This window comes from Amborella trichopoda, chromosome 11 (assembly GCF_054954075.1).
Source record: "Amborella trichopoda isolate Santa Cruz 75 chromosome 11, AtrichopodaSantaCruz75HAP2 v2.0, whole genome shotgun sequence".
In the NCBI taxonomy this organism is placed as follows: domain Eukaryota; kingdom Viridiplantae; phylum Streptophyta; class Magnoliopsida; order Amborellales; family Amborellaceae; genus Amborella; species Amborella trichopoda.
Window position 1 is genome coordinate 43,187,468 of NC_142346.1, and position 7,703 is coordinate 43,195,170.

Here is a 7,703-nt window from a genome sequence, read left to right on the forward strand (position 1 = left end):
TACTCTCACCCATGTTTTGGGTATAAAGTAAAAATAAAATAAAAATAAATAAATAAAAGGTGTGAAGAGCATAACTTTGGTGTCAACAATATTATTATTATATATTGAATAAATAGACATGTACTATATACAGTAGTACGTTCTTCGCACATGTGCGTTAATCATATAATAAAAATTCAACTATTATAATCTGAAAATACAAAAATAAGAAGAAAAAAATATATGATAGAAAAATTTAAAATTTAGTGATTCACCTACTTAAGCAATTGATTGAGAAGTTTAAGGCGAGGGAAAAATACCTCTATATGGTCTCTATTGATAAAGAGAAATCATATAATAGAGTACCTAGAGATTTAAGTTGGAGGGGTGTTGGAAAAAAAAGGAGTTACCATAGACTATATTGACATTGTGAGAGATATGTAAGCGTTAACTAGCATGCAAACAACAACTTGAGACACAAATAAGTTCTTAATGACAATGGCTTACATTAAAGGTGCAAAACTACATAGAGAGAATATGGGTGTCCAATAAATCTAGGCTTTCATAGACTTTCTACAAAAAGAAAAAAAAAAAGTCTCCTTAATGGGCCAGGCCGGGTTAACATATTTTTGGGTTACGCCTTTAACGGGGCCGGGCTTGAGCATTACCATGCTTGGGGCCAATCCGGTCCGGGTCCTTCCTGGTGGCAGCCCTAGTGACAAGTTAAATAACCTCATTCGTCTTTCATGTATAGAAACGATTTTGGTTAGTCAACCAACTTATGTCTCATTGCGCATCAAAGGTGCATATCTAAGTTGGACCACAAAAGATGGTGCCTCCACTGAAAGCTAAAATGGATGGTGAAAAATAAAATACAAAAAGTACTATTTTATTTTTCAAAAAACAATAAAATCCAATATTCATGATCATCATCATGGCTTGGTTGATCACCAAATACTCATCATATATTTTGCAATATCACTTTTTTGTTAAGTCGCTTGATTACATTTAATTTGTAATAACATTATAATGATATGTGTTGCTAAACCATATAGAAGATCTTTAATTTGGAGTGTTTGATTTATAGAGCTTAATGTGAAAACGTAGTAATAGAAGTGGAAACAAAGTTTTTCCACGTCATTTGAAGCAAGGAATTGGCTTGGAGCGGGCCTTGACTCAATAAAAGTAGCGCACACATTACGATTTGCAATTCCCAATGCAATTAGATGGAGCAGATTGTCTGAAAATTGACATAGGGAATTACATACTGCGATTCGTACTGTTCGACTACATTGAACGATATCAATGGTTTAAAAAGTGGATCGGTGACCTAGATCGGACAACTTAAAAATATATTTGGATCGGCGAATCGGCGATCTGGATCGAGAATCGGGTGAATCGATCAGATTAAAGCTTCAAAAAAATCTGAAAAAAATTATTAAAATTCATTATAAATATTGTTTTTTAGGAATTCAATAAAAAATGAGGGTACTCCATTAAGAACTTTCATTTCTTTGCATGAATATGCGAATACAGATATGTTCTTTCCCTGCATGAACTACTATTTACCATTTAATTTACGTCACACAAAAGGATAAACATAGAATTATCATAGAATAAGTATATCAACATACATGGACGACAATAAAACATACCATTAGTAACATATGATCTAAAAATAAATGAAAGACGATGATGTTTTTCTTCTTGGTCACGCTGGTGCCATTGATTGAATTCGTTTGACAATTCATTGATTCAATCTAAAAACGAATCATCGATATTAGCAGGCATCAAATCCCAATCCAATCCAAAATCTTCGAAGCTTGTCCATCCTTCATGCTCACCTACACTGTCATGCTCATCCCTACCCTGTTGCTATTGGGACTCGATATTATATGGATTACAAAAAATTCGATCATGGATTATGGATTACAAAAAATTCGATTATGGATTACAAAAAATTTGATCATGGATTACAAAAAAATTCGATCATGGATTAAAAAAAATTCGACTATGGATTACAAAAAATTTGATCACGGATTACAAAAAATTCGACCATGGATTACAAAAAATTCGATCATGGATTACAAAAAATCCAATCATGGATTACAAAAAATTCGATCATGGATTACAAAAACAAAAAACAAATTTTTAAAAAATTAGATCATGGATTACAAAAAAAAAAAAAAAAACAAGAAATTCGATCATGGATTACAAAAAAAAAAAAACAAAAACAAAAAAAAACAAATTTTCAAAAAATTCAATCATGAATTACAAAAAAAAAGAACAAAAAATTTGATCATGGATTACAAAAAAAAAAAGCAATAAATTCGATCATGGATTACAAACAAAAAAAAAAAAAAAATTTCAAAAAATTCGATCATGAATTATAAAAAAAAAAAAAAAAAAGAATAAAAAATTCGATCATGGATTACAAAAAAAAAAAAAGCAATTTGATCATGGATTACAAAAAATTTGATCATGGATTACAAAAAAAATTCGATCATGGATTACAAAAAAAATAAAAAATAAAAAATTATGTTCTTCACAGAGCCACCTTACATCAACCATTTTAAATAAAAAATCCACCTCCAAGCGAATAAATTACATCCAATAGAGTACAGTTTTTTATAAACAACAATATAAGGAATCAAAACCCTAATTTATGAACACATTATTATCAAAAAATCAAATCAAATCGATTAAATTGAGCAAAAAAAAAAAAAACGTAGTTCTTCACAGACAACAGTCATTGAATTCAAAAAATGAACTTCAAATTGAATAAATCAGATCAAATTGAATACATCTGATTATAAACAAGACTATAACGATTAAAAACCCTAGAAGTCTAACACATTATTTTAATATATCGTGAACAAAAAATCAAAAGGCGGAAAAAAAAAAAAAAAAAGCAACAGAAATTTTTTTTCAAAGACATCACTGTGTTTATCTAAAAAATCAAGCTATAATTGAGCAAATTAAATAAAATTGAATATGTTAAATGATAAAAGACACAATAAAGATTAAAACCCTACAAATGTAACTCATTATTTTCAAAATATGCAGTGAAATTGATCATATGGCGGAAAAAAAAAAAAAAAACCAAAGTTCTTACCTGGTTTCGTGAACCCGAGCCTTCAATTTCCAAATTACTTTGTTTTTCTCAACGATTATCACAAATTCGTAACAGAATTTTTTGATGAACAACTTTACGATCAAAATGCCTACAAATTTTCACAGATTCATGCCCTATTTGGCATGAAACACAAGGAAAGGCGGAAACCCTAAAAACGCAACTTTCATGATCCAAAAACACGAAATTTCTCCACCATTCAATCCATGAAAAGGCTGAAAAAAGCCTACATATTCGATCACATGGCAAAAAAAAACAAGAAAAATGATCAAAAAATGACAAATTTTGAAGAATCCCCTGAAGAACACTGTGCAGCCCGTGTTCTTCAAGGGACTCGCCGATTCCGTACAGTGAATCGGCGAGTTACTGTATAGAATCGCCCGGTTCTCTCTGGAATCGGGCGATTCCGTGTAATTTGCCCGAATCGGCACGTCTAGTGCCGATTCCCGAGTTGAACCAGGCGAGTCCGGTTCGACTCGGTGTTTTTTAAATCACTGAATGATATATAGGAATTACATACTGCAATTCGTACTGTCCAATTACATTGAACGATATATATATATATATATATATATATATATATATATATGAAAAATCTTCCCAACGCCTATAGACAAAAATGAATAGTGATTTTGCCTACCCTCATCACTGTCCAAATTTCACCGTGCGGTCACGATTGTCCAGTAATGTTTTATTTTCATTTTTTTTTACAAATCAAAATAACTTGAAATTTGGAGGGTATGTACATCTTACTGAGACGCATCTAATAAAAATATAAAAAAAATTATCCGTGAAAGCTAAATTGACCAAAATACCTTTGAAACTTTTTGAGGGTATTTTGGTCAATTTGTTTCAAGTAAAATATGTTTTTTATAATTTTTGAAGATTCCTCTTTTTTTTTTTATGAATATACGCTTTATATTTCAAGTCATTCCGATTTGTAGAAAAAAATTGAAAAATAAAACACTCCAAGATAATCGTGACCGCACAATGAACTTTAGATGATGATGGGGGTAGACGAAATCACTATTCATTTTCGCCTGTAGGCGTTGCATAGTATTTTCCATATATATATATATATATATATATATATATATATATATATATATATATATATATATATATATATATATATATATATATATATATATATATGTGTGTGTGTGTGTGTGTGCGTGTATGTGGGAAAAGATGGGATTAGCTCACTAACTAATATGAACATATGAGCCCAACGGCTTAGATTCAATCTGGGCCGTTCTAATGATCATGGATGTCTCTTAATATTTGAGTTTTAATTTGTTTTCTACAAACCCAAATCACTTGAAATTTTAGGTGTGCATTCTTCTCATCAAGGTACATCTAATAAAAATATAAAAAAAATTTATCCGTAAAGAAAATGACCAAAATACCCCACAAAGCTTTTTAAGGGTATTTTGGTCAATTTATTTCATGTAAAATATTTTCTTGATATTTTTAGAATATTCACCTTTTTTTTTTATTACATATTTAAAATTTCAAGTGATTTGGATTTGTAGAAAAAAAAATTAAAATTCAAATACTATCGGACATATGTGATCGTCTGATTGGCCTAGAATCAATCGGGGACGTTGGGCTCATATGTTCATATGAGCTAGTGGGCTAATCTCATCTTTTCCCTATATATATATATATATATATATATATATATATATATATATATATATATATATATATATATATATATATATATATATATATATATATATATATACCCACTAGGGCTGAGAACGGGCGGATCGAATTCGGATCCATCAGGATCTAGATTTGGATTCAAGAAGTGGAATCGAATTCAGAGCTGGATCCGATCAGTCTAGAATATCTCAATCCATATTTGGATATGAAAAGTATACATGGGATTTGGATCCAGACCCTTAGATCCAAAAAATTATTTTACATATTATTTTATATCTATAAAATATAACAAAGGATATTATCATATATGGCCGTTGGGCCATTGACTAATATTATAGTTGTTAGCTAGTGGGCTAAAGCCATATATATATATATATATTTAGAAAAAACTGGGATTAACCTACTAGCTCATATGAACATATAAACCCAACAGTCCAGCTTTTTCTATATATAGAAAAACAACCTTTTTCAATGGATTTTTGAGGTGCATCTATAATTCTATATTTTAAAGTTGCAACATTATATAAACTGTCCATTAATAATTGGGTTGGATCCGGATGAAATCTACATGTACCTAATTTGATCGAAATTACTATTCGGATCTAAATTTTGGATCGGGATCCGACCCATCAGATCCAAATCTTTGATCCACTCCAGATCCAATTGGGATCCAAAATTCAAATTTCATATCCAAACCTAAAAAAATGCTTACTTTATTTCTAAAATGAAAAGGAAGAAGAAGAGTAAGAATTTTGGTTGAAATTTTGCTCGTTATTCACAACTTTGTATTAACCTTGTAAAAATAGAGAGGACAGAAGAAGAGTAAGAAAATGTTTTATCACATGGAAGATCCCGCAGTTCATATTTGTATGTGCCAACTTCAGGGATGACAACGATGGATCGAGAGCCGTCGATCTTTCCCTTGATATAGTTTTTTTTTGTTTTTTTGAGAGAATCTTTCCCTTGATATAGTAAGAGAGCAGCTCATGATCAATGGGTAGAAACTTGAAGCCCAAAAGAAGCGAATACCTCCCTTCCATATTCTCACCACTTTTTTTTTCTCTCATTTTGGCTGCACAAGGTTCCCACGATCCAACTTAGTTGGACAGCGGTGATTGCATTGGAAAGTACACCCTTCTTTAGTTAGGGAAAAGTTTGTATAGAGCCTAGGCTTTAAACAATCAAACTAGAGCCTACCTCAAAACTTTCACTAAAAGAGGTTGTTTTGATGCCCAAATATCATCAAAATGATCATCATGACATCAAGATGCATGAACATGAGAAAAAAATGGATTTCAAGTTTTGGAAATAGTGCATCTTATAACGCATTTTTAGACCGTCAATTTTCAAGATTTTCAAGTTTCATAGATATGCTCGATCTACATTAGTTTTGAACCTTTTAAATTTATAATTAAAGATGAAAATATACTTCAAAGCTATCACAAAACTTTTTAATATTGAAGCCATATTTCTCGGTGCTATTTGAAGGTAGGCTCTAATTTGATTCTTTAGAGCCTCGGCTCTATACAAACCGCACTGGTGTATAATATAATGTTAATTTTCTTTTTTTTTTGCTTGAGAAACCGATTGTGTAGTACCACAATCAGTAGATAAGCAACTCAACACCCCGATCTGCTTCTTAAAACATTGAGTTCAACCAAACTGTTATCAAGTTTAAAGAGGGCGCAAATGAATACCCAAAGAAAGATTAGGGCAAGGATAGGAGTCCAAACGGCAAGGGAATGGAGTACACCAATAGAAGGAACTAACATACTGGATTTTAATGGAATTTAAATGTATAAAGGAGGAAAAGGAATTCAAGGAGTTACCTTCATCTCACTTACTCAGTTCTTAGCAAAACAGTTAGAGCTATACTAAGAGGATTAAGACCCATTTAGATCAAAAAATTTAAGGGGATAAAGAAACTAAGGGTGACTTCTGACATGTGATCCAATGATGTACGCGAGAGGCTTCAGCTCCAAGGAGGCTTGGCCTTTACAAATTATCTAATCTGTAATTTTTATAGTAGATGAAAGGACCAAGTTTTTTATAGTAAATGAAAGAATCAAATTTATATTCAAACAGAAATACAATGACTATGACAAGGGTGAGTAATAAGTATGCTATATATAATTCTTTTCATAAAGAAACTGAATTTATCAGGAAGAAATGGAAGAAGTAAATACAGCTTAAGAATGAATTCTCTCTCATTGGCATCGAACAATTATAAATAATAGTTGGAAAAAAAAAAGGCTATCGAAGAAGTTCCTCATTGCTGGGAAAATAGAAGTTACTGTAAGAAATTTTTGGATTTTCTGTGTTTGATAACCTCTTGAGAAGTTAAAGAAGTAGAAGTAATAAGCAAAATGTAAAATGTTAAAATTGTGACCTAGATATTATTTATTTTTTTATTAACTTGTAGAATAATATCTTTTAGGATAAATATCAATTGAAAGTAAAGTACATTGGATTGAGAGAGAAAGAGAGAGTTTTATTGCTGAGAGAGTTTTATTGATGAGTGAGAGAAGATCCTAGAGAGATATATATTTGTATATTAATTGAAACACATGTTGCATGATAAACTCCATTGCACCTCAAAATTGAAGCACAACTTCAATTTAATATTATATACCAAATCACTAGTTTCCTAATCAACTATCTTAAAATAAAAATCAATATATATTTTCTTAACTATTGTGGGTATACAATTTATTGAGTCTCTTTACAATTATGATGTGGAATAAGTGTTTAAATTTCATAAGTAAGTTGTCAATGACTTTCTTCTTAAACCGAATACAAACTCTTTTTCGGTCTCTCACTATTTCTTACACACACACACACATATGCACACTCACATCTACCGGTGGCCATGAAAATTATGGATTTGGTTTCCTATATTCTATTAGACTTCATCACAATA